The 25,141-nt window shown below is 36.3% G+C and overlaps 1 protein-coding gene across 2 annotated transcripts in view; it reads right to left on the bottom strand.

The window, feature by feature from the left end:
- Positions 1 to 25,141, bottom strand: part of flrt1a (fibronectin leucine rich transmembrane protein 1a) — a 57,359-nt gene that overhangs the window by 11,946 nt on the left and 20,272 nt on the right. The window contains exon 2 of one of the 2 annotated variants that reach the window (XM_077505680.1): positions 3,636 to 3,877. The exons of the other annotated variant lie outside the window; for it this stretch is intronic. The gene's annotated coding sequence lies outside the window, so the exon portion shown is untranslated. The remainder of the gene's footprint in view (positions 1 to 3,635; positions 3,878 to 25,141) is intronic. 2 annotated transcript variants of the gene reach the window in all.

Here is a 25,141-nt window from a genome sequence, read left to right as displayed (position 1 = left end):
ATTTGTAAGACGGTGACGGTTCTGTGCATTTTTCTTTTCGTCTTTCGAGCAATCTAATCTTGTGAAATTATGAACATTTTTAAAATTGTAAAATACTACTTGGCCCCCAATATCCACAAATATCCATCCATTTTCTTAACCGCGTGCTCCTCACAAGGGTCGCGGGGTTGCTGGAGCCTATCAAAAAATACCACTAGTACTTTTTATATATAAAATGTCCCCCCAATGTTTTTTTTTTTTTCCCAATATAAAATTGCATGAATTAATGTTAAGTTACTATTCTTCTAATTTCACATTTGTAGTTTCTAATGGCCACAAAAGGGTGGCTGATAACATTGCTTTAAGATAATGCTGGGACCAATACTGATACTTGGTATTGCTACTCGGCTAGCCTTAATAAATTGTGTTCACACTCTCAGACGTATTTGGCTGGTGGGAGTGATGACGCATCCGACAATGCACTCTTTTGTTTCATCCATAAATAAACAAAGCACTCATGTCTCCTCACCATGTCCTCTTTTTTTGTTCAAGCTGTTTATCACTTGGATTTAATTTGGAACAGTCAAAAATGTTTTTTTTGGTTCATCTCCCTGCATAATTTCTTTTGTGTCTACAAAAAAAAAAAAAAAAAAAGATCTTTCTGTATGTCAGCTCTCGCTAAACGCAACATTTGCTTGATCCCATTTTCAACAGACTTTATATCCTCCAAACGGAAATCTTAAGGAGAACAAATGGCTTCCTCTTGAGAGGCTGAAACAATAAATGCTGGCAACAAAAAAACAACAACATTCAGTTACAAGCAGCCTTCTGTCTAATCAAATGTGATCCAAATGCAGTCATGTGACTTGGAAAATTAACGACGTGACATTAAATCAATAAATCTAAATTCAAGTACATTTGCAGGGACTTCACTTCTGTGCGCTCGACCGGAATTTGTTGTTTCGAGATAACCAACGTACGTTGACACGAATATGAACTTTTTGCGCAATGTTGCAGCTGATTGTGCGCGCCGTGGTGGAGATAGCAGTAGATTAATAAACATATAAGCTGCCTTTGGGGCTCAGAAAAAGATCATTAAGAGCGTGGCACAGACTTCACAGCGTGGGGCCTTCTCCTGCATCGACTATCATCTGTGCAACTTTTATTCTTATTGTCATCATCCTTTTATTTATTCTTTTGCTCATCTCAAGTCTGCTTCACACGGCTGCTAAACAAAAACCGCACATCGTTCTCAATGCGCCGATATTTATGAAATCACACCACATGAATTATGTTCAAATAGAAACAGTCGAGAATGATAGACTTTTTTTTTTTCCTACTCCTGCACGTGCGATCAAATGATTGATGGATAAAAATTGATTAACGGAAAGAGCAAATTCAAGTATCATATGTCATTTGCAACTACATTCTGGACTTGACAGCCAAGTAAATGTGATGTCAAAGCCATTTTTCTACAATCATCCTCAAAACGCTCAATGATTTGTTTTTCTTCGTCGGAGCAAATAAAGGCAAAAAAAAACAAAACAAAAAAAAACGCTGCCTGAGACAGCTTTATTCTAAATTGCCATTTGTTGTCCTCACTATGGCATTAAAACAGCCCATTTTTGTTCTTTTATTTTTGTGTTGTAGCATTATGCGTCACAGCACAAAGAACCATGTCTCAGCACTATGAATACTTGATGATCTCGGAGAGAACTCTAGAAGCTTGTTGAACAACATTTACTACTCTCACCATCTGGCATTCTCTATACAGCTTGATTACGATGACAGATTCGGCCCATTTCCTGTTACAACTGTATTTCCTCTTTTTTTGTTAAACAAGAATAATATTGCAGGATGACTGAAAATGTGAAAGAACCAACACTTTTATGCAATATAATGGTGCCATTTTTGGTTCACAATAACCAGGAAATCCTATGATAGCCCCAATTTTTTCATTTGAATGAGCAACATATTTTCATGTTGAAATCTCTAATCAGATTTCTGCCCTTGACACAAATGTGCTATTCTCTACCATTGACAAAAGTTGGCAATATTAATTCTACCATTCATGACAGTTCTGTGAGCAGTGAATCGGAGATGCTTGTGCGAAGTCACAATAATTAAAAGGGAAGTCAAACCAAACATTTTCTTTAAAGAAGTCAAATCAAAAATAAATTCTTCACAACAATATAATCTATGCAGCCCCACTAGTCAAATATAGTATTGTGGTTAATATTGTCATAGTGGAATATGCAGTAAAATAAGCAGTAAAATCCAGCAAATTTTTATCAATATCAGAAGGCGGCCATTTTGCCACTTGCTGTCGAGCGAAATTTACATTTTAGTTGCTCAGGTCTCAGGCAAGAAACCAATCACAGCCAGCTTCAGAAAACAGGTGAGCTGTGATTGGTTGTTGCCTGAGCGCAGAGCAACTGTGATGTCATTTTCATTCGACAGGAAGTGGCAAAATGGCCGCCTCCTGAGATGTATGTTATGTACAATAGCACAATACTTCTTTTTTTATTTTTTATTTTAGTATGAACTCATTATTTTACACAATATTGTGACCATTATTAAATATCGCCAACCTCCCCACAATATCATGATAATTATCGTAGCGTGAGCTTCATATGTGATAATATTGTATTGTGATGTTTGGATATTGTTACATCCCTATTAATTATATATATATATATATATATATATATATATATATATATATATATTTTCATTTATTATATACGTTTTTAGTTTTTGTATGATTTTTTTGTCCATTAAAAGTATGTTTTTAAAAAAAAAAAATTATTACAGTTTACAGCATAGTTTATTCGTTTATTGTATGTTTTTTTCAATTTGGCATGATTTTTAGTTTATTCTGAATCTTTTTTCATTCATCATTTATGTTTGTTTGTTTTTTTCATTTAGTCTTTTTTTTTCATTAAAAGTAGCCTACGTGTTTTTAATATACTTAATATTATATTATTATTATTATTATTATTATTATTATATACTTAATTTTAATATACTTAATTTTAATATACTTAAACAGCACAGTATATATTTTTATCTCTGTAATGTATTTCCCCGGATCAGACATAAGGTTCGAGAGATACGGCCGTGCAAAGACAAAAAATAAAATAAATAAACAAACAAACCAAAAAGCATGTTAAAAAAAACAAAAAGTACGCTGTAAAATATCCGCAAAAAAATGAACCCGTGATAAACGAGGGAACGCTGTATACAGATGGGGGATACCTGGCCTTATTTCAAGGTGTCATAGTCGCGACTGCCCTCTTGTGGACGTTTTTATGATCAGAAGTAGCAATTAGAAGAATAGAAAATTGCCATTAACTCATTTACTCCCAATAACGTATAAATACGTTTTTATTTTTAATGTTCTAAGTGTCCCAAAGACGTATTTATAAGTTTGTTTTGTTTTGTTTTATGCTAGAGCATACAAAAGTCTTTGATGCAGCCTCTCAACTGCAAAGAACGGTTGCAGAAATGGTAGCCAAAAAGCAGCCAAAAAAACAGTATGTTATGTTAGATTCTTAATCATCTAAGACAGCACGCAGTTGAATGTCAAATTTGTTCCAACATTCCAAGCAATTGACACCACTTTGAGAGAGAGAGAAAAAAAAAAGCAACCATACCTTTCTTCCAGTGCCATTTGCTCTACATTTCTCGCCCCCCCCCCACACACACACACGATTCTTTAAAGTGTGCCAGCTGTATCTTCTCCAGCTCCTGTCGACACGTCGTCCATAAACGGTGATACACGAGGTGTTGTTTTGGAAGTGTGTTGCCACTATCAGCCGCAGAAGCTCTCTGGAGTCTTTTTATTTCCCGTTTTTTATGTCAATGAGATGCCGCCGCTGGGTGTCAGATGGGCGCTCTGTGGAGACAAGTTGATGACAGATAAAAATCACAAGGGTCACAGCTGACCGTCGATGTAAATCAAGTGTCAAAGATGTCACGTTGTGGAATGAAACTGTAATGGCATTACTGATCTCCCTGCAGGACGTCGCCTGTCAAGTGCGCTATACGGCAGGTGTCATATACAGCAAACTCGTTGAAGGTCTTTATTTTTTTTTGGGGGGGGGAAGAGGATTACATGATTTGCTCTTCAACTTTCATTACGGCCTCTTGAACATAAATCAAAAAGCGTGTTTGCAAAAGCTTTGCCGACGCTTATTGAAATTTCTCGATGCGCTTTTAATACCAATTATAAAAATAAACTGTCAAACCACTTTAAAATTCATTTGATTTTCCATCAAATATAATAACGCTGCCCTCATCTCCGCTCAGTTGATGAAAGCCTCTCCATAAAAAAAATCCGATCAAAGCGAGTTCAAAGAAACACTTCCGAGCTTGCTATCTTACCTAAAATATGATGATATCACAGTATTCAACCACTACAACCTTCCTCAAAGATTTGGACTTCAAGAACGCCTATTGTGCAAATCGTGCGTTTGTCACTCACGGGACTTTCAGTACATCTGACAAATGAAGACTTTTACTTAATCATAAAAAGGAGTTAAAATACTTTCAGATATACGACGGCGTATTTGGGCCACGTACAAATATATATATATTTTTTTTAGAGGGCGGGGTCAATATGATGAGAAAAAAAAAGTGGCAAATTTGCCACTTTTTTTTTTCCTCGCCGGGCGGCTGTTTGTGTCGGCAGAAAGGAAACGCATACGTCACGCTACACAAGTCGCAGTTTGCAAAAAGTCTACAGAGGAAGCACTCCTTAAAATATCATAGCAACAACAATAACATAGTTGCCAGTTTATAAAGTGGCAGATTTGCCACTTTTTTTCTCGACATATTAAAAAGTGGCAAATTTGCCAACTTTTTTCTTGTCATATTGCCCCCGCCCCCTAAAAAAATATATATTTGTGTGTGACCCTAATACGCCGTCGTACAGATAAACATTAACTCATTTGCTCCCAATAACGTGTAAATACGTTGTTTTCGTTTTAAGTGTCCCAAAGACGTATTTATACGTTTTTTTATTTTAATTTTATTTTATTTTTTATGCTAAAGCATACAGATGGCTTTGATGCAGCCTCTCAACTGCAAAGAACGGTTGCAGAAATGGTAGTTATTACACAAACGGCCAGCAGGTGGCAGCAGAGCAAAGGAGATCAAACTTAGCTCTCTTCTAATGCTAATTGCTGCAAAACGCAAACAGATGAAAGAAGAGACTTTAATCTTTCATTTGATAGGTTCCATGCTCTTATAGCAATAGAACACAATATTCTGTGGGCCTTGCAAAATCAGTCCAAATTCAGTAAAACAGCCGGGAGCGAACGGGATTGCGAAATGTGAAAATGGTGGCGAGTGAATGAGGTAAGCTAAACTGGGATTCAAATGAATGCGTAAGTATATGAAATATGAATGTGTTGTGAAGGAAATTGTCTTTGTTTCTGGCATATTAAACTATACAGTAAGTAGCACTGTGTGTCAAATAGAATCACATACTCAACTGGGGAGAGCAGCAGATTTTCATGACAATGATTTTAAATATCTTTAACTGATTTTTAAATGCTGCCACGGGGCATCCAGACTGCTTGAAAATACAACAAAGAAGAACGAGTAGAAAGAAAAAGAAGCTTAGACTGTTAGCGTTCCTGCCAATTACAATGTGCTTGCAAACTGTTCTTGTCATTTTCATTGAAGTGAAAGATTTGGAAGACACGTTATACAAACACTCAGCAGTCAAGACAACAACTTGCTCCATTATTTTCTGCCCGGCAACAACATAAGCTTCAGGTTGCTTCCTATATTGGCTATCATTCCGTTCCACATCACAAACACTCGACCACACACATAAGGATTTGCAACTAATAAGCTCAACATTTACAATTTTGGGGTACAATTTATTTATTTGTTTTTTAATTATTATTTTTTTTGCAGAAAAGGGGAGGGAAAATACCCCAAGCCACAGCACGGTAGGTCAGGATCATCTTTTCCAAACGTCCGGACACAAGCCCAAAGAAGAAGAAGAAGATGATAAGTTGTATGGGAAATGAATGAACAGAAAATAGATTAAAAAAAATCAAATTTGTATAGCTCTGTTCTTAATACTTCGCAAGGACATCTTCAAAGAGTCGCATGTGAGTCGGCAGCCTGTCACGACAGCTCTGCTAACGTTCTCCTTTATTTGTACTCTTTCACTTTTTTTTTTTTTTTTAACTATTTAGTGTTTGTTTTGCATCAAGCTTCCCCGTTTTGCACAATTAACAGCATTTTATTATTATTTCAGAATGCTGCAGCTCAGGTTCTTTCCAGAGATCAGAAGCAGATGTAAAGGATTTCAACTGGATCCCTATCAGCTGTAGAATAGATTTTAAATTTCTGCTGCTGTTCTATGAATCACTGAACGGTTTAGGTCCTGAATACATTAAATAAAGTCTTATTATAAACCCAGTAGGGCTCTGAGACCTGCAGATTTGGGTCAATTAGTGGTGGCTAGAGTTCAACGCAATACGGTGAAGCAGCATTTAGCTGTTATGCTGCATGTAGATGATCTGTCAACAGAAATGAAGTCAGCCCAAATATAAATTATTTTTTCCCTTTTTCCTATGTTCAAGGTCTTTTAAAGCATTTTACATCAAAATTCAAATTAATTTCACTGGTCACAAAAAGTGACCATAAAATGTGCAAAAAGGAAGAGGAAAAGCAGAAAATTACCATAAAATGTCGATAAATTTTCCAAAAATGTCAGAAAATTGAATAAACAAAAAGGCAGAAAAGAAAACGTACGAAAAATAACCATAAAATGTCCGAAAAACAAAAGAAGAAATCCCATAATATATCATAAAATATCCACAAAATTGCAAAATGTCAGAGAATTGAATTTATTAAAAAAAAAAGGCAGAATAAATGTAAAAAAAAAAAAATAGCCATGAAAAAGAAAGGAAGAAGAGAGGTAGAAAATTACCATAGTATGTTCATAAAATGACCAAAAATCTCAGAAACTGACAGAAATGCAGAAAAGTCTAAAAATGTATATAAGACGAAAGGTAGAAGAAAATAAAAATTTCTGTTATGGTGCAGCTCTAATTCGTTCATTAGATTAACACTAACACACTGTTTCGTTCATCATCAATATTCACGTTTTGCTGCTCCAGACACATTTTTTTGTTATTTATTTGGCCTAAAATGGCTCTTTTGACAGTAAAGGTTGCTGCATTTGAGCTACTTACAGAATTTTAGCTGAGACATTCTTTCGCTTTATTTTTTTATGTGTATACTGATCAAAACAATGTATCAACGTCACTTGTGGTGAAGTCGAACATCTGCGGCAGTTGAAAACATTGCATGAGCGATATCATCACAAGCCCTCTCCTTGATGCTGTCACCACATCCACGCACACCCAAACTGACCTTTTGATTCACCACTTCTGACTCACAGGCGGGGTTGCGTGTTTCCAATTTTCTCGTTGAAATCTCCGATTGGATTTCTGCCAAACGGCTCCCGATTGACCTTGACACTAACCCGCTGTTCTCCTCCCAGAAATCCAACCATTAACAAGAGCCGTCAATCACCATGGCAATGGCGCGCTCAATCCCGAGAAGATCGCTATAGCTGAAATTGCAGATGTGCACGTGTGTAAAATGTGCTGACTCAGACTGACTGCAAACCTTCTTTGTCTGCCATCTGGCTTGCGGCAGATTCGATCTGACGGAGAAACATTGAGATTGTTGTCATTATGAATTTTAAGTCAGGTCAAAAAAAAAATTTCTTTACAAAATATGTTTTATCCACCCCGCTAGTCTGAACAGAGTGTTCTGATTAATATTGCAGCATATGAATTCATCAGAAAATCCGCCATTTTTATCACATTCACTGCCAGCTCAGCAATAATACATAATTTGACGTCTTTTGCCGTCATTGGCAGTGAAAGAGTTATCCATCTCAAGGGGCGGCAATTTTGGTTTTTGGCTGCACATTCATCTACTTTACATCGACTAATCCCATATCTGTCTTCCATATGATTTTATTGTGCACGTGCGCGTCTTGGTGCGGCAGATTTACTTATAGCCATTTATTTTATTTTTTTAAAGACGGTGGTTAAAGATGATTCTAATTCAAACTGACTTAGAAAGGGTCAAACATAATGTGCTTGTGTATGGGGGAAAGACAGTTCCCGTTTATGGTGTGCTACACATGGACTTTGCACTAGTTTCCTTTTTAGTCATTTTTCAGCCACTGTTTGATTAAATTAGGGCCGCATACAGAGAAATCGAATGATGCAAGTGCTACTTCGACAATGCCCAAATTTATGAAATAAGCTGAAACCAATCAATGAAGCAATTGTGTATTAGAGACATTTTCAGCGGGGTTCTTTTTGTTTTGTTTTATAGTTATTATTAACACCTGTTAAAGGTGATAAGCAGTTTGGGATTTTTCATGATTTTGGGGCGGCTCACAATCCTGCCTCACCCAAGAATAGAAAATTGATGATGGACCACAAATGGCCCCTGGGCCGTAGTTTGGACACCAATGGATTAAATGACAAGAAACATTAACTTGGACTGGAAATCAGGTAATTTTTCTTAATTTATTTATTTTTTGGTATCGTCTAGTCATTCTCAACAGAACCTACCAATTTAAAAACAACAACACCACAATAAATAAATAAATAAATAAATAAATAAATAAATAAATAAATAAATAAACATTTAATAAATAAATAAATAAATAGGAGCCATTCCAAAGGAACAATAAAGTCAAGTCTAAGTCTGAGTCTAAATCCTAAAAAATAAACAAATAAATAAATAATTAATGAAAATTGTAAGTTAAATACAGCTTAACTGCAGTGATTCTTTCACATACTCTTAACTAGAATCAGCCTGAGTACAACTAAAAACTTTGCTTTTTTCTCATAATCAAAGGGACTTTTAAACAGCTTTAATTAAGGTTTTTTTTTCCTTTCTTTTTTAATTATTATTTTTATTATTTTAAACTTTTTTTCATGTTAAATGTTTTTTAAGTTTGTTGAATAATGTTTTAATATGTTTTTAAAATGTTTTTAATATTGACAATGTATGGGTTTTTTTTTTAAAGTAAATTTTGTAACCTATTTTTATTGTCTCTTCTTCCTCTGAATGTTAATTACTGTTGATGCTCATGTGTTGTCTTTCCTTGTGTAAAAAGCACATTGAGTTGCCTTGTGTATGAAATGTGCTATACAAATCAACTCACTCACTGGTATAATCCATTCGGAATTGAAACCGCACATTTCAAATTGTCTGCTATAAAAAAATAAAAATAAAAATAAATAGTGATTAACACAACAAAGCGAGCGGCAGCCAAACGCTTTCACAGAAAGCCACGCTGTTAACTCATTCACTGCCAGTCCAGGACAAAAAATAAAAAATAAATCATTGACGTCTAAAACCGTCTATGGCAGTGAATGTGTTAAAGTTGGATGTCCGCATGTTTTGAATATTCTTGGAGACTACACAAAAGTTGATTTTTTTTTTTTTTTTTTAACTATGTGTAGTAAACGCTGCAATTTACTGTTGTTGCTTTCATACCAAATTGATGCATAACGAAAAAGCTTTTTTGCACATTGTTTTATTGCGTGTGCAGGAAAAAAAAAAAAGAATCTTTGACGTCTAAAGCCGTCTATGGCAGTGAATGTGTTAAGATGGAAATATTCTTCGCCATTTTATTTGAATAATGGTGAAATCTCCGGCGCCGGCGTATTCCACAGGAAGAATAGTAATTACTTACAAAAGTCTCGGAGGAACCTTGCTGCCCTCATGTTTAAAAATGGTGCCAAAGGAGCGTTGTGAGTAATGACAGCATGAGGTGCGTCCTCCCGGCCATGAAACGTGACCACATGGAGGATGCCGCCACACGGCATCGAGGATGCACGGTTAAGTATGTGTCACGCTGTGGCGCAGACTGGGAATGTTTGGGTGCTTTTAGCAGCCCGCTGGTTGCATCCGAGCATCCTTGTGTCGCAGTCTACGGTCATATGATAACATATTTATTATCGATTATGGTTTGCTGTTACGCTTGGGATTGCAATTATAGTTGTAAACTGTGAATCTGCAATTTTGACTGATTTTGAAAGGCCCACAGAATATTGTGTTCAATTGCTATAAAAGCATGGAACCTATCAAAAGAAAGATTAAAGTCTCTTCTTTCATCAGGGAAAAAAAAAAAAAGTATGTTTCTTTCTGTTTCCGTTTTGCAGCAATTAGCATTAGAAGAGAGCTAAGCTTCATCAGTTTTCACAAATCTATTTAAAATTGTAAGTAATTTAGGTTTTTTTTCTTGATAGCCCTGGTTGATCTTCTTTGCTCTGCTGCCACCTGCTGGCCGTTTGTGTAATAACTACCATTTCTGCAACCGTTCTTTGCAGTTGAGAGGCTGCATCAAAGCCTTCTGTATGCTCTAGCATAAAAAAAACAACAACAACAACAACAACAACGTAAAAATACGTCTTTGGGACACTTAAAACATTTTTTTAAAAATAACGTATTTACACGTTATTGGGAGCAAATGAGTTTAAAATAAAATTTTGTATTTATGGCAACTACTTTATTTAGCACAGCAAAACAATACAAGGGACTTTGTTGTATAATATGTGGCAAAGCCAATTTTTGCAACAGCAAAATTGAAAATATGTTGTTGATTTGCCGAACTTAAAAAAAAAAAAAGTTATCGATGTTTTTTGCTTTGAAATTTTGTGTTCACCCACTTTTTTTTTTGACTAACATACTGTGTTGTTGCTAAAAGAATGGATACAAATAATTTTCTTGTGTTTTGCTAAGTAATGAAAAAAGGTTTCATATTATCATGAATATTCAATCGATAAAATGATGAGGTTATAGCACTGTGTGGTAAATATTATCATTTGCACAGCTTCTGAGAATCTAGCAAAATACCACAACTTACTGAATCGTAACTTTACCCCTGCATATACGATTGTTTTCTTTACTATTGTACGTTTTCTTTGGTTTCCTTTTCTTCTTGAGTATTGTCATTTTATTTATGTATTGAAATAATGTTGATATATTCGAAATAAAGATTTCAAACAAACATTTCAAACAAAAGTTGTTGTTTTTTTTTGCCACCACTTAAATGTCTATTTCACATAAATTCCCTGCAACATTTCTTCAGTTCCATCTTTGCGGCGCCCATTAATGAGCACCGCCGTGTTAGATGACAATGTTATGAAATCAAATATTGTGGAAGTACGTCTTCAAGATCCGGCGTAATCTGTATTTCCTAAACGGCCTTCTGTCTAAACGGAGGATTTTGTTGCGCAGGTCTGTTATTACAGTACATCCTCATAAAAGATTCAAACCTTCACGCCTTGCTGTAAGTGGTTTGTAGCTCACTGTGATTTTACAGTGATAGATGTGCAGAAAAGCGACGCTGTGATGATGTGACACTCACACACACATACACACACACACACACACGCTCCTCTCACACACAGTGAGCCGGCGATGTGATCGGACTTTTAATGCGGCGGGCACATAATGTCTATTCAGCGACGGAGGTGGTGGAGAGCAAGTGTCGTCTGGGATGTCAAAGATGACACATTATGGGGAGGGGGGGGTGAAAAAAAGCGAGAAATGTGATGAATTCATATGAGCAGTTGGCTCGGACGTTTCTTTGTCATACTCGCGCCTCTCGACGATTGAGCTGTTTGACTTTTTTTTTTTCTTCTTCTTCTTAATGACAACGGTTCCCGTTTTAAAGAAAGAGCGTATCTGTGCTCCTAAGAAAGCTTTTACATGCTTAACTCATTCACTCCCAGCCATTTTCACTCCCGGCTGTTTTACTGGATTTTGACTGATTTTGCAAGGCCCACAGAATATTGTGTTCTATTGCTATAAAAGCATGGAACCTATCAAAAGAAAGATTAAAGTCTCTTCTTTCATCAGAAAAAAAAGTCTGTTTATATCCGTTTCCGTTTCGCAGCAATTAGCATTAGAAGAGAGCTAAGTTTCATCAGTTTTCACAAATCTATTTAAAATTGTAAGTAATTGAGCTTTTTTTCGACATGGCCCTGGTTGATATCCTTTGCTCTGCTGCGACCTGCTGGCCGTTTGTGTAATAACTACCATTTCTGCAACCGTTCTTTGCAGTTGAGAGGCTGCATCAACACCTTCTGTATGCTCTGGCATAAAAAAATAAATAAAAAAGTATAAGTATGTCTTTGGGACACTTACAACATTTAAAAAAACGTATTTACACGTTATTGGGAGCAAATGAGTAATAACTACCATTTCTGCAACCGTTCTTCGCAGTTGAGAGGTTGCATCACTAGCATAAAAAAAACAAAAAAATGTATAAATACGTCTTTGGGACACTTAGAACATGAAAAAAAAACGTATTTATACGTTATTGGGAGCAAATTAGTTAATTAAGCCATGTTAAGATGCACTGTGTAATGCTAATTATACTCCTTTTCTCGATCGACAATCTGAATCAATCATAGGGACTCTGCTTTTATTATAATGTGGTCCTTTCTACATCAAGGCCACTTCTGCACTGTCCAATTTACTCTGTTTTTGAGTCATCGCTCTCGGTTCTTCCTCCACTGCGCTTATTCACTGGATTTTTTTTATTTTATTTTTTTTAAGTTTCATCCTCAATGTTGTTAATTCAGGACAGACAAGAGGGGAGGAGAGGGCCAAGGAAGGGGAAAAAAAATATAGATAAAGAGGGCAATAAATGAGTTGGTAGAGGGAGATGATAAAATACAGGAAATAGGGTGCTGCTTTCACCCAAACACAAACATTGGCAGGGACTGAGCCTCAGGAGGCTGGCCAGCGAAACTAATGTAAACATGAAAGGAATATAGAGTGGAGAGTTAATAGAGAAGCTGTGGAAATGAAGTGGGTGGGGGGGCAGATGGGTAAGAGAAGACAAACAAAACTTTGAAGCAACACGATGTAAGAATGTTAGCTTGCCACTTTATAAAGTGGCAATATTATTTTGAGGCTTTTTAGGGTGTCATGGCTACCCTGGTGATTATTATTTGGGGCGCCAAAATTAGTGCGTTCATTTTTTGAGCTAATTTAAAGTTCCTATAACGCGACTAATTTTTAAAATGTGCGAGCAGACACGTCCACGTCAAAATTTAGCAGTAATACATTTGAAAATAATGCATATATTTGTGTAGACTGGGGCCCAAGCTGTATTTTAAAAGTTTAAAAATGTGCAGAATTTCACAAGTTAATATGAAAAGAAAAATGCGATGAGCTGTCACAAATGTCTTACAAATGCAATTATGCCATCTAGTGGCAGACAACTGACCTCAACACAAATCAATATTACACTTTTTTTTTTTTTTTTTTTTGACGGTAAATGACATCTTTTTAATTTTAACTCAATTTTATGAATTATTATGAAATTACTGTATCAATGACTAAAAGATACATCAATATTTCTATTAGTTTAAATAACATGTTTTGTACTTTTATGTTAAGAAGAGTGTGGAATTTTTTTTTTTTTTTATTGTACATTTAGAACAAATCTTAATCTTGAGTTAACATTCGATTAAAAAAATGTAATCGCCTGACACCCCTATTTATTATTTTATGAATTGGAAGCATAGTGACCAAGTGATAAACACATCCACATGCGTTTCTAATTTGTGGCCTTCTCTATCTCCTCCGTTTTTCAATGGTCTTTAGCCTGACCATTGAAAGAAAGAAAGAAAGAAAGAAAGAAAGAAAGAAAGAAAGAAAGAAAGAAAGAAAGAAACAGCGACTGTAATGCTAGTGACAAGCTTTAATTCACCTGTTTTCAATACCACATATCCTCATGAGTGAGCTGGAGCCAATCCCAGTTTTGGGGCAAGAGGCAGCGTGTACTCTGGACTGGTCGCCAGCCAATTGCACAAATAGACAAACTAACAACAAACTATAACAACGAACACTCTTTCACACCTATCGGCAACTTGGAGTCTCCCATTAATATGCGTGTTGTTGGAGTGTGGGAGGAAGCCGGCACTTGGCCTGGGAAAAAAAAACAAAAAACCAAAAACACCCACAAGTACTGCTAGAACGCGTAAAGTCCACACAGAGCCGAGATTCGAATCCCAAACCTCAGAAATGTGAGGCAACGTGCAAACCACTAGCGCACCATGTTGCCGTAACGCAACTACAATATTCCAAACTTACTGTTGCTTTAAAAGGGAAGTCAACCTTTATTTATTTATTTATTTATTTATTTTTTGACAATAATGTGTTCTATGCACCAGCACTAGTCTAAATATGGTATTCTGGTTAATATTGTGTTCGTGAAATATGAGTTAAGGAAGCAAAATCCATTTGTTTTTCTCTATCTCGGGGGGCGGCCATTTTGCCACTTTGCTGTCGACTGAAGATCACAACAGTTGCTCAGGGCTCAGGCAATGACCAATCACAGCTCACCTGTTTTCTGAAGCCGAGCTGTGATTGGTTGTTACCCGAGACCTAAGCGACCATGATGTCATTTTCACGCGACGAGTGGTAAAATGGCCGCCCCCTGAGATGGATAAAACTCATATTCCAACAAATGTAACATTAATCAGAATGTCACGTTTAGACTAGCGAGGTCACATATAACACATTATTGTCAAGAAATGTTTTAAGTTTGACTTCTCTTTTCAGGAGTAGGATTGGAATTGGTGGGAAAGTGATGTGGAGTTTTGAAAAGAGAAACAAACGGAGCAGACAGGGCAGCGAGCGAGGCTTGGGCATATTAAAAGTCATCATCTTCCAACATTAATTAAAAGTTAACCGCAGATGAATTGCCTTGTGATAAATTGTTTCCCTTACCATAAAAGTGTGCATGCGTCCCAGCGGGGATAGAGGCCACTAAATCTGTCATCCGTGTTTTTCATGCCCTCTGCTCTTGACAGTAATGAGCCAGGCAAGTTTGATTGGCTTTTCAACGGCTGATTAAAAGTCGTTTCTTCTAATGCATGGATTTACTTCGACATTTCATGTACACAAATCTAATACGCTCGTCAATGTGGGTGGGGGGAAAATTGTTTTAATACTTTAAAGATTATGCATATTTTTTTTTAGTTAGTATTGTTTTAAGAAATCAACTTACCTGACTAAAAGATTACAAGCAGGTCTCAGTATAATCTCAGCATGATGAATGCAGTGTAGTAAACTACCACCACAATAATAAATCTATTAACTGTGATGTTCTTTGAAATTTAAAAATACAAAAATCTTATCTTTAGGAGCTAGCTTATAATGTCGCTCTCCTCTGGCGCTCACATGTAAACAGAGGAGCGTTTAACGCCCTCGTGATTATGCCGTAACTATTTTTTAGTGCATGAATACATTAAATTAAGAGTAGAAATATACTTTTTAAAGAAAGAGATTTGGATTACAAACATTTGCCGATGTCCAGTTCCCAGGACGACGTTAGCTTGCGCTATATGGGTTAACCTAAAGTTGTTGTTATGCAACTGTCTGTTCAATTTCGTGTTGAGGAGTCATATTATGCTATATTTCAACTTTTAGTGGTTTCTATCTTCATGTATATCAATCATTTGTGAAATGAAATTAGAGGCAAGAAACTCCAGGTTATTTTGAGGCAGTTTTCCTGCGATGCTAGCTAGCTAGCAATTGGCTAATGATACACATTTGTCTATTAAACACTTATTTTCATACACTTAGACTAAAATTTGAACTTTTTGGGCTCCTTGGAAATGGAAATAATGAGGGTATTTTTGGGAAAAATCCCAAATTAGAATCGTTTTTAAACGACCCCATTTATTTTTTGTCAAGAAGTAATATCTACGACACGCCAGAGCAGGTCACATTTTAGAAATGCATTTTTGATCCTCTAGGTTGTCTTTTAATAAGATATTTTTGTTAGATTAGCTTCAAAATGTTTATATTTCATAATATGAGAAAAAATACAAATCTAATTTTCACTCATTTTTATGAAAAATCACCATTCACATTCAGCTAGCGTGACCTATCACATTTATTCTGGTTTCAACAGTCAATGTGCAGTGCTGATACTCACCTGTATCGTTATTTGCAATTAATGTTAATATTATAGCTGGCCTGGTTTAAACATATAGTTAAATTAACTCATTTTCTCCCAATAATGTGTAAATACGTTTTGTTTTTTTAAATGTTCTAAGTGTCCCAAAGACGTATTTATACGTTTTGTTTTGTTTTATGCTAGAGCATACAGAAGGCTTTGATGCAGCCTCTCAACTGCAAAGAACGGTTGCAGAAATGGTAGTTATTACACAAATGGCCAGCAGGTGGCACCAGAGCAAAAGAGATCAACCAGGGCCATCTAGAAAAAAAGCTCAATTACTTACAATTTTAAATAGATTTGTGAAAACTGATGAAACTTAGCTCTCTTCTAATGCTAATTACTGCAAAACGGAAACATAGAAACATACTTTTTATTTCTTGGTGAAAGAAGAGACTTTAATCTTTCTTTTGGTAGGTTCCATGCTTTTATAGCAATTGAACACAATATTCTGTGGGCCTTGCAAAATCAGTCAAAATCCAGTAAAACAGCCGGGAGCGAACGGGATTGCGAAATGTGTTTGTTTTTTTGGGGTTTTTTGGGGTTTTTTTTTATGCTAGAGCATACAGAAGGCTTTGATGCAGCCTCTCAACTACAAAGAACGGTTGCAGAAATGGTAGTTATTACACAAACGGCCAGCAGGTGGCAGAGCGCAAAGGAGATCAATCAGGGCCATGTAGATAAAAAAACTCAATTACTTACAATTTTGAATAGATTTGTGAAAACTGATGAAACTTAGCTCTCTTCTAATGCTAATTGCTGCAAAACGGAAACAGATAGAAACATACTTTTTTTCCCCTGATGAAAGAAGAGACTTTAATCTTTCTTTTGATAGGTTCCATGCTTTTATAGCATTTGAACACAATATTCTGTGGGCCTTGCAAAATCAGTCAAAATCCAGTAAAACAGCCGGAAGTGAACGGGACTGCTTCAGTGAAAATGGCGGTGAGTTTAATAATATACCTAATACCGACAATGTCTATTAAAACTTACCACTGAAATATTCATAAATGTGATATTGTAGCTATACCAAATGTGTTCATAATTTACATCACGATCACTTCTTCAGCCGCAGAATCACAAAGCTCGATCGCACATGTTGCAAACGCGCACGTTGGAATCCACTGAGGTTGAACTGCTATGAGACAAATTGAAGAGTTGCAGTCGCGGCCTCGGCTGCCCGCGTTTGACAAATTCTGCCCACAAAAGATCCACTAATCATCGCAGCCTGTCACGGACCCGCCCGCCTCTCGTCCCCAGAAAAGAAACCGTCATCGTGTTGATCTTTCTCCATATAACGTACGCTTACTTTATATACACACTTGCACAGTCCCCCGTTTTTCCTCACGTCAATGAACTGAAATGTTGCTTTACTGCACCTGGTGTGCGCCTTTGCTTACTTAATTATTTCTGTAGTCCACTCATACACACACACACACACACACACACACACAGACTCATTGTAATGCTGTATACGCATAATTGATGCAATAACTGGAAATAAACAGGCAATTTACGCGCTGGACACCGCAGCGCTCACGCACGTCGCATACATTGTGGACAATGTGACAATGGAGCAAGGTGGAAAAAGGGACAAGGTCAACATGCAGGGGACAAAGCGAGAGAGGAAATTAAGCAAAGAGGCGCGGAGCAAATCTGGAAAGGAGACTAATCTTACGGATGACTCACTGGAACGGCTCGTTTGATGACAAATTTACAGCCCCGCAAGAGCACAACAGATTATATTAGCACTTTGTGGCCATTTTTTGGTTATGGCTGCTACGGAACGTGACATGTTTTTTTTCGTGTCCTTGCATATGCCTGGAGCTCTCACTCTTTTAGTTAGTTAGTATGAAGGGATAACAATCAGAGGTGGGTAGTAACGAGTTACTCAGTTACATGTAGCCTACTTGAGTAACTTTTTTTTTTTTTAACACATTCACTGCCAGCCCAGCAAAAATGCATTATTTGACGTCTTTTTCCGTCAATGGCAGTCAATGAGTTAAGATGAGATGTAACCAAAATTGACGGATTTTTAAGCAAAATTTGCCTTAAAAAAAGAAAAAAGGAAAAAAGGATGCTGCAATATAATCACAAAATATATTGGCACATTGTGTTTAACACATTCACTGCCAGCCCAGCAAAAATGCATTATTTGACGTCTTTTTCCGTCAATGGCAGTCAATGAGTTAATCTCTCTCTCTCTCTCAACAGCTGTTCTGCCACATGACTGCGTTTCACCAATGAGACGTAGCAACAATAATCACATGACGACTCCTTCCCTTAACATTCTACCAATCAGACGTAACAATGCAGTCACATGACCGCACAGGCAGCGGAAACACGAGCGGGCGGCATTTGAACATAGCAGCGGGAGAGGACGAAGCCGAATACTCGGGGGTGTGTTCGAAAAATCGATACGGCAATATAGCGTTGCGGGCCTCGTTACAATACGCGTATCGATGCGTAGGCGTCAGAAATCGATATTGCTTGTTAACTACTAAATAGGCGGTTAACGTTTGCCTTTGCAGCTTGCATTGTACCTAAAAAATAAAAACCAGCAGCGTCTTTGAAGTTAATTGCCTTCAATTAATTAGGGGTGTTAAAAAAAAATCGATTCGGCAATATATCGCAATATTACATCGCGCAATTCTCGAATCGATTCAATGGGTGGCCGAATCGATTTTTAAACATCCATATTTGATGGAAAAATATTTACCAAAACGTCTTAGGATTCACACCTTAAGCATGAAAGAATGTTCTATTAATGGAACAGTTAGACTTAATATTTCATTTCAATGCTGTTCAAACATGAAACAGATTACAACCTCTATAAGACTGAAGTTTCAGATAAATAATACATTTCATACAAATCTTACACTGTACATGTTTACTGATTAGTATTTTCTCAATGTGAATAAAAAAAACAAACAACAATTGACTTATAAATTCATATCGGGATTAATCGGTATCGAATCGAATCGCGACCTATGAATCGTGATGAGAATCGAATCGTCAGGTACTAGGCAATTCACACCCCGACAATTAATGCAAAAATAGCTCACCAGTGATTGGACACTGTGTTTTGCTAAAAAACAATTCAAGCAGAGGAAGAATATGAACATTTATTTACTTATAAACTTGAGTACAATTTTTGGCTACTCTGCCCACCTCTGATAACAATTAATAAAGAAATTACACGACCACAACTGAGTGCACCAAATTCTCTGCAGCACTGAAAGTCGGATGTGCGTCTCGACAGTTGTTTGACTATTGATTACTATTTCCTTCACTAACCAGTGTGCTGACCTGTTGTAGCACTAATTATTAAAACGCCGGCTGTCAAAATGTGTGCTTTGCTCGACCGCGTTCCGCACTCGACTGCGTTCATCTGATCCCACTTGGTCCTGTTAGCATCTGTTGGGAACAGTCATCCCGCAATGAATATTAAAAGCTCACGGGCCAGTTCCGTATGCAACAGAGTTAATAATAAACGAGGTCTAATAATTTAATGGATCTGCATGCTGACATATCCCAAGGGCTGCCCTTACAGTGGGCGCGAGCGGTAATAAGGAAAAAGAGCGCCAAGCATCGAGTGGGACTTGACAAATGGAGAGCAGCGGAAACAAAGACAGCGAGGAGAAACGTGACTTTGCCGTGGCAAGCTCCATTGTGGATGGGAAAAAAAAAAAAAAAAAAAGGAGCGTTTCCTCAGACGCCCTCAGATTATCCACAGTCCCTCGAGTCCAATTTTATGAACCCAGCAAAAATCTAATTTGGACAAGGTGACATTCCAAAAAGCATCCAATACAGTTCTGTATTTTTTTTCACTAGCATTCTATAAACTTGCAGTAAACTACAATACGATTCACTCAGTAGAGAAAAGACCTCCACCAAGGTTGAATTGTTTAACAAATTGTAAAAAAAAAAAAATAAAAAAAAAATAAAGTGCCATACTCATGTTTGTTCCTCCCTATTAGTGATAATCTACACCAGGGGGTGTCCAAACTTTTTCATTTGAGGGCCACATACAGAAAATCAGAAGGACGCAAGGGCCACATAATGTTATGAAGAGAAATTGTGTTTAGTCCTAAAAATTGTACAAATAATTTATTTGTGCTTTTGCATATTTAGAAAAATGCTACAGTATATGAACCAATTTATTTGTAATATGGCAATAGGGTTATTCTAGTTTTGGAATTTTTTTATTTTAGTTTTTATTTTGTTTTGAGTTTTGTTTTATTATTTATTTAGTTTTAATTAGTTTTCAGGGTGGTAATGTTAGTTTTTGTATTAGTTTTAGTTCTTTAATAAATGCTTAGTTTTAGTTTAGTTAGTTTCAGTATTAGTTTTAGTTTTTTTTTTTATCTGTATTACTTGTGCGCAATTTTTTGAAAAACACCATGGGCGTGATGTCATAATTCCGGTTTATATCAAAATAAATCTACTAAAAATCACATTTGAAATCATCCCCAAAGGCTCATGCATTAAATTAATTACCAAAGACTAAAACGAAGGACATGTTTACTAGAATTATCGTTAGTTTTATTTTAGTTAGTTTTGTAAACGTAAAATGTAGGTTTCAGTTAGTTTTCTTTTTTTCAAAAGCATATTCTATTTCGTTAACGAAATACTTTTTTGAATTCTATTTTTTTCGTTAGTTTTAGTTAACTAATATAACATTTAATAGCACCTGTGTTTTTCGACACGTTCCCTTCCTACTTTGACCATCTCCAAACATTTTTGTTTTTATTTGATTTGAACTGAGTCAAATGCCATTTTTAGCATATGTCGCGGGCCACTGAAAAAAATGGACGGCGGGCCGCAAATGGCCCCCGGGCCGTCGTTTGGACACCCCTGATCTACACAGTGACGCTAACAAGAATGAGGAAGTTGATGACAAAAACAAAAGGCAATCTCTGTCCTATATTTAACTATTGGTACAACAACAACAAAAATTTCTGTAATCAATTCTCCTCAGATTAAAGCCGAGACCAGTTAATCAATCACAGGCCGCATTACAGAGACTCACTCACATTCAACTGAAGTCAGGTGAGTGGATCACTACACCATCGGTGACTGCCACATAAAACCGCCATTAAAGTGCCTGTAAAGCGAAAATAAAAACGTCTTGTAAATTTGACGCACCACAGAGAGGCGTGTTAACAACCCTGTCAAATTTCAATGAATTAAAAAACAAACAAACAAACAAAAAAATTACTTGGCGAAGGCATATCAATAATCAAGACAATCAATCCATCAAGAAAAATATCACGATTGATTGCAATATTGATATTTTATCACACTCCTAATATAGACATGAACACATTCACGCACACGCACTCACTTAAATATACACACACACTTGAATCAAAGTATTTTTATCTTGCTATCCTATTCATCAGTCAATGAGATATTATTTAAAGTGGACAGCCAAGTAATTATGATCATTTATGGTCCAGTTTATTTTGACTGCAAATTCTGTAAGCCAGCATACATGATAGCGGGTTTTTGTTCCACCTAAATGGAACAGGGCCGTCATTATTTAACTCATTCACTCGCCGCCATTTTCACATTTCGCAAATCCCGTTCGCTCCCGGCTGTTTTACTGGATTTTGACTGATTTTGCAAGGCCCACAGAATATTGTGTTCAATTGCTATAAAAGCATGGAACCTACCAAAAGAAAGATTAAAGTCTCTTCTTTCACCAAGAAATAAAAAGTATGTTTCGATGTTTCCGTTTTGCAGTAATTAGCATTAGAAGAGAGCTAAGTTTCATCAGTTTTCACAAATCTATTTAAAATTGTAAGTAATTGAGCTTTTTTTCTAGATGGCCCTGGTTGATCTCTTTTGCTCTGGTGCCACCTGCTGGCCGTTTGTGTAATAACTACCATTTCTGCAACCGTTCTTTGCAGTTGAGAGGCTGCATCAAAGCCTTCTGTATGCTCTAGCATTAAAAAAAAAAAAACGTATAAATACGTCTTTGGGACACTTACAACATAAAAAACGTATTTACACGTTATTGGGAGCAAATGAGTTAATTGCATCTCCAGCAGTGACAGTCGAAAATGTCTTCTGTGGAAATGTAGTGCGTGTTCTTCATCGGCTATAATGAACGGAAAGGATCCCTTTAAAAGGATCAGGATTGGTGTAGAAGTATTTGTGGTCTGTAATTTTGCTGCAGGAGTATTTTTGCTCGTCCTCCATCCACTGATGTATGACAAACGTCCACGTCGTACCAAACGCCCACTGCAGTGCCTCGACTTGATTGACCATAGTGCAATACTCCATTAGCCATCTCGCAGATTTCACCAAGTCTAAGTGAGATTAGCTTCCCTTATCTCTTTGTATCCTTTATGCAGCTCTCAGCAATAAAGGAAAAATAAATAAAAAATATCACGACAGGTTATTTTCTCTTATTTGCGCACTGGACGTCTGCCATGGCCATGTGCCTAATTATGATTGACCCACTGAAAAAGTACACGGGGGATCATTTTTCAAAATGGGGTCAGAAACTCTTGTTATGTCACAAAAATAAATCTGACCATTGTATTCGCCGCAATTTTCTAAAAAGGCCCCATTCATCATACGATGCATTGTAATATGCGCACATACATATTTCACAACTGACGTCTGGATATTAAACGGCCCGCAATCCGCCGAGACGTTTTTCGTTTTTCGTCGCTTCGTTTCACCGAGCGAAAAGTCTGAAACGGACAAAGAGGGAGAGTTGCTGCTGGAGGCAAGGAAGGGGGGCAGGAAGAGGTGTTGGTGTCTTGTGGGGGAGGAAATGAGTCGCGGCGGTGGGCACGTCCATCTGGGCTGCTGGTTACAGCTCCCTGACAGGCCATCCACGCTGCGAGATGTGTCGCTGTAATGCGATCTAGTGCGGGTGTTGCAACAGGCTCTTAAGGCTGCTATGATCCCGTCTCGTCACACGGCTTTGGGTTTTAAACAAAGCAAGGGTCATTCTCTTTTATTTTTAGCAGAATATACACAAAAAAAAATATTGGAGGAAATTATTCAACAATGCCATTTGCCAGTTTTGTAATACAGTCAAACCTCGGTTTTCCAACAGAAGGCTGTTCTAAAAACGATTTGTTCGAAATCCAAAACAAGTGTTCCCATTATAATTAATGTGAATAATTTTAATCCGTTCCAAACTTTTTCCAATTTTTTTTTTACTATTTTACACCATAAACTGCACTGTATACTGTTTACCATAAATAGAAATGGGTAGAAATAGACACTGTTTTATTTTAATAGAAGATATCTAAAATGATGAAAAAAAACAAAAAACAAAATGCAAACATTTCTTTTTTAAATTCAATAGTTCTGTGCACTACTTTCCTCTTTTCTTCACCAGCTTTACCACTTGCACTTGCTTTTCTTTGGACCCATGATTAGGAGCTAATACACGATGCAAAAAAAAAAAAAAAAAAAAATCAGATTTGCGTAAATAACGATGAGCAGGTCTGCTCCGAACGAACTTTTAACACGAATGTGCTACGAAGGAAGCATCCTGGGCATTCGAGTTAGCTCGGCTCCAGAGTGAGTCGCGTTCAGGTACGCTCGGCTTTTTTTCAGTTTGGTCGAGAGCCGATTTTTTTGGACGAGTTCTGAGACATAAAATTCTCAAATTTTCTTGTCGAAAACCGATTTGGTTGAGAAGTGTTCAAAAATCGAGGTTTGACTGTATTTTAAAATGTGTTTTTCTTTCTGTTGGCCAACTGTTTAATCCTTTTTTTTTTGCACTTGTCTACGATTACAAGTTGGGGGAAAAAAAAAAACAAACTGAAAGAACTGTGAGTACTGGGCTGCTGCTCAGTTCTGCTACATTGGCGGACAAAAGTTGGATGAAGCACATTGCGAGCCTCTTCCAAGTCTTCACTGAGTACAAGCTCATCTCTTTGTTACAGCTTCTTCCTGCTACAGCGCCAGAGTTGGAATGAGAATGGCTGTAGAGCAACAAAGGACACGCTCGCTATATTTGGTGGGTAAAAAAGCGACTCAATCTATTGTTGTTCATCCCATTTAAAAAAAAAAAAAAAAAATCCAGTGGTGACAGCGTTAGAGCCCTATTACTCTAAAAACAATTGGGTCAAAAATAAATAACCCAATCAAAATGGGACAGGCCCAACTATTTGTGTTAATCATTTAAACCAAAAAAAAAAGTTGGGTGAGAATAAGTAACACAAAAATAAACCCCCAAAATGGGTTGTTCCGTTAAAAATAAATAAATAAATAAATAAATAAATAAATAAATAATTGGGTTATACTGTTAAAAATAAATAAATACATTGTAATTATCACAATCAGTAATTCAAAAAAAAAAACAAATTGGTATCAGTGCCATTCTTTTGAGTTATTTTCTAAATAAATGCATTAATTAATTAATAAATTAATTAATTAATTAATGCATTTATTTAGAAAATAACTCAAAAGAATGGCACTGATACCAATTTGGTTTTTTTTGTGAATTACTGATTTTGATAATAAATAAATAAATAAATACATTAATTAATTAATTAATAAGCAAGCAAACAAAAAACAAAGGGGGGAAAAAAAGGACTCGTTTATTGAGTTATTTGACAACTTTTTAGTTTAAATTAATAACTCAAAAATGGTTGATTTGTGGTTTATTCATTTGGGGGAAGAGAAAAAACGAGTTGTTTTGCAAAATAAATAAATAAATAAATAAATAATCAATCAAAAACGGACAGGCCAAATTGCTTGAGTTAATCATTTAAAAACAAAAGTTGGGTGAAATGAATAACAGGAAATAACCTTAAAAAATGGTTTGTTCCATTAAAAATAAATAAATAAATACATAAAAATACAAATTCACAAAACAACCCAAAAAACTGCGCCTCGGTGTCATTCTTTTGACATCTTTCTGGTTTACATGCATAACCCAAAACTGGGTCGGTCCGAAAATAATGAGTTATTTTCTTAAAATAAATAAAGAAATAAAATTAAAAGCAAACAAAAAACAAAGAAAATGTCGCTTATTGAGTTATTTGACACATTTTAGTTTAAATAAATAACCCCAAACAGTTGATTTGTCAGTTATTCATTGAAGTAAAAAAAAACAAAAAAAAATGCAGCCCTAAT

This window comes from Festucalex cinctus, chromosome 18 (assembly GCF_051991245.1).
Source record: "Festucalex cinctus isolate MCC-2025b chromosome 18, RoL_Fcin_1.0, whole genome shotgun sequence".
NCBI lineage: Eukaryota > Metazoa > Chordata > Actinopteri > Syngnathiformes > Syngnathidae > Festucalex > Festucalex cinctus.
This window is presented reverse-complemented; position numbering and strand designations above follow the sequence as displayed.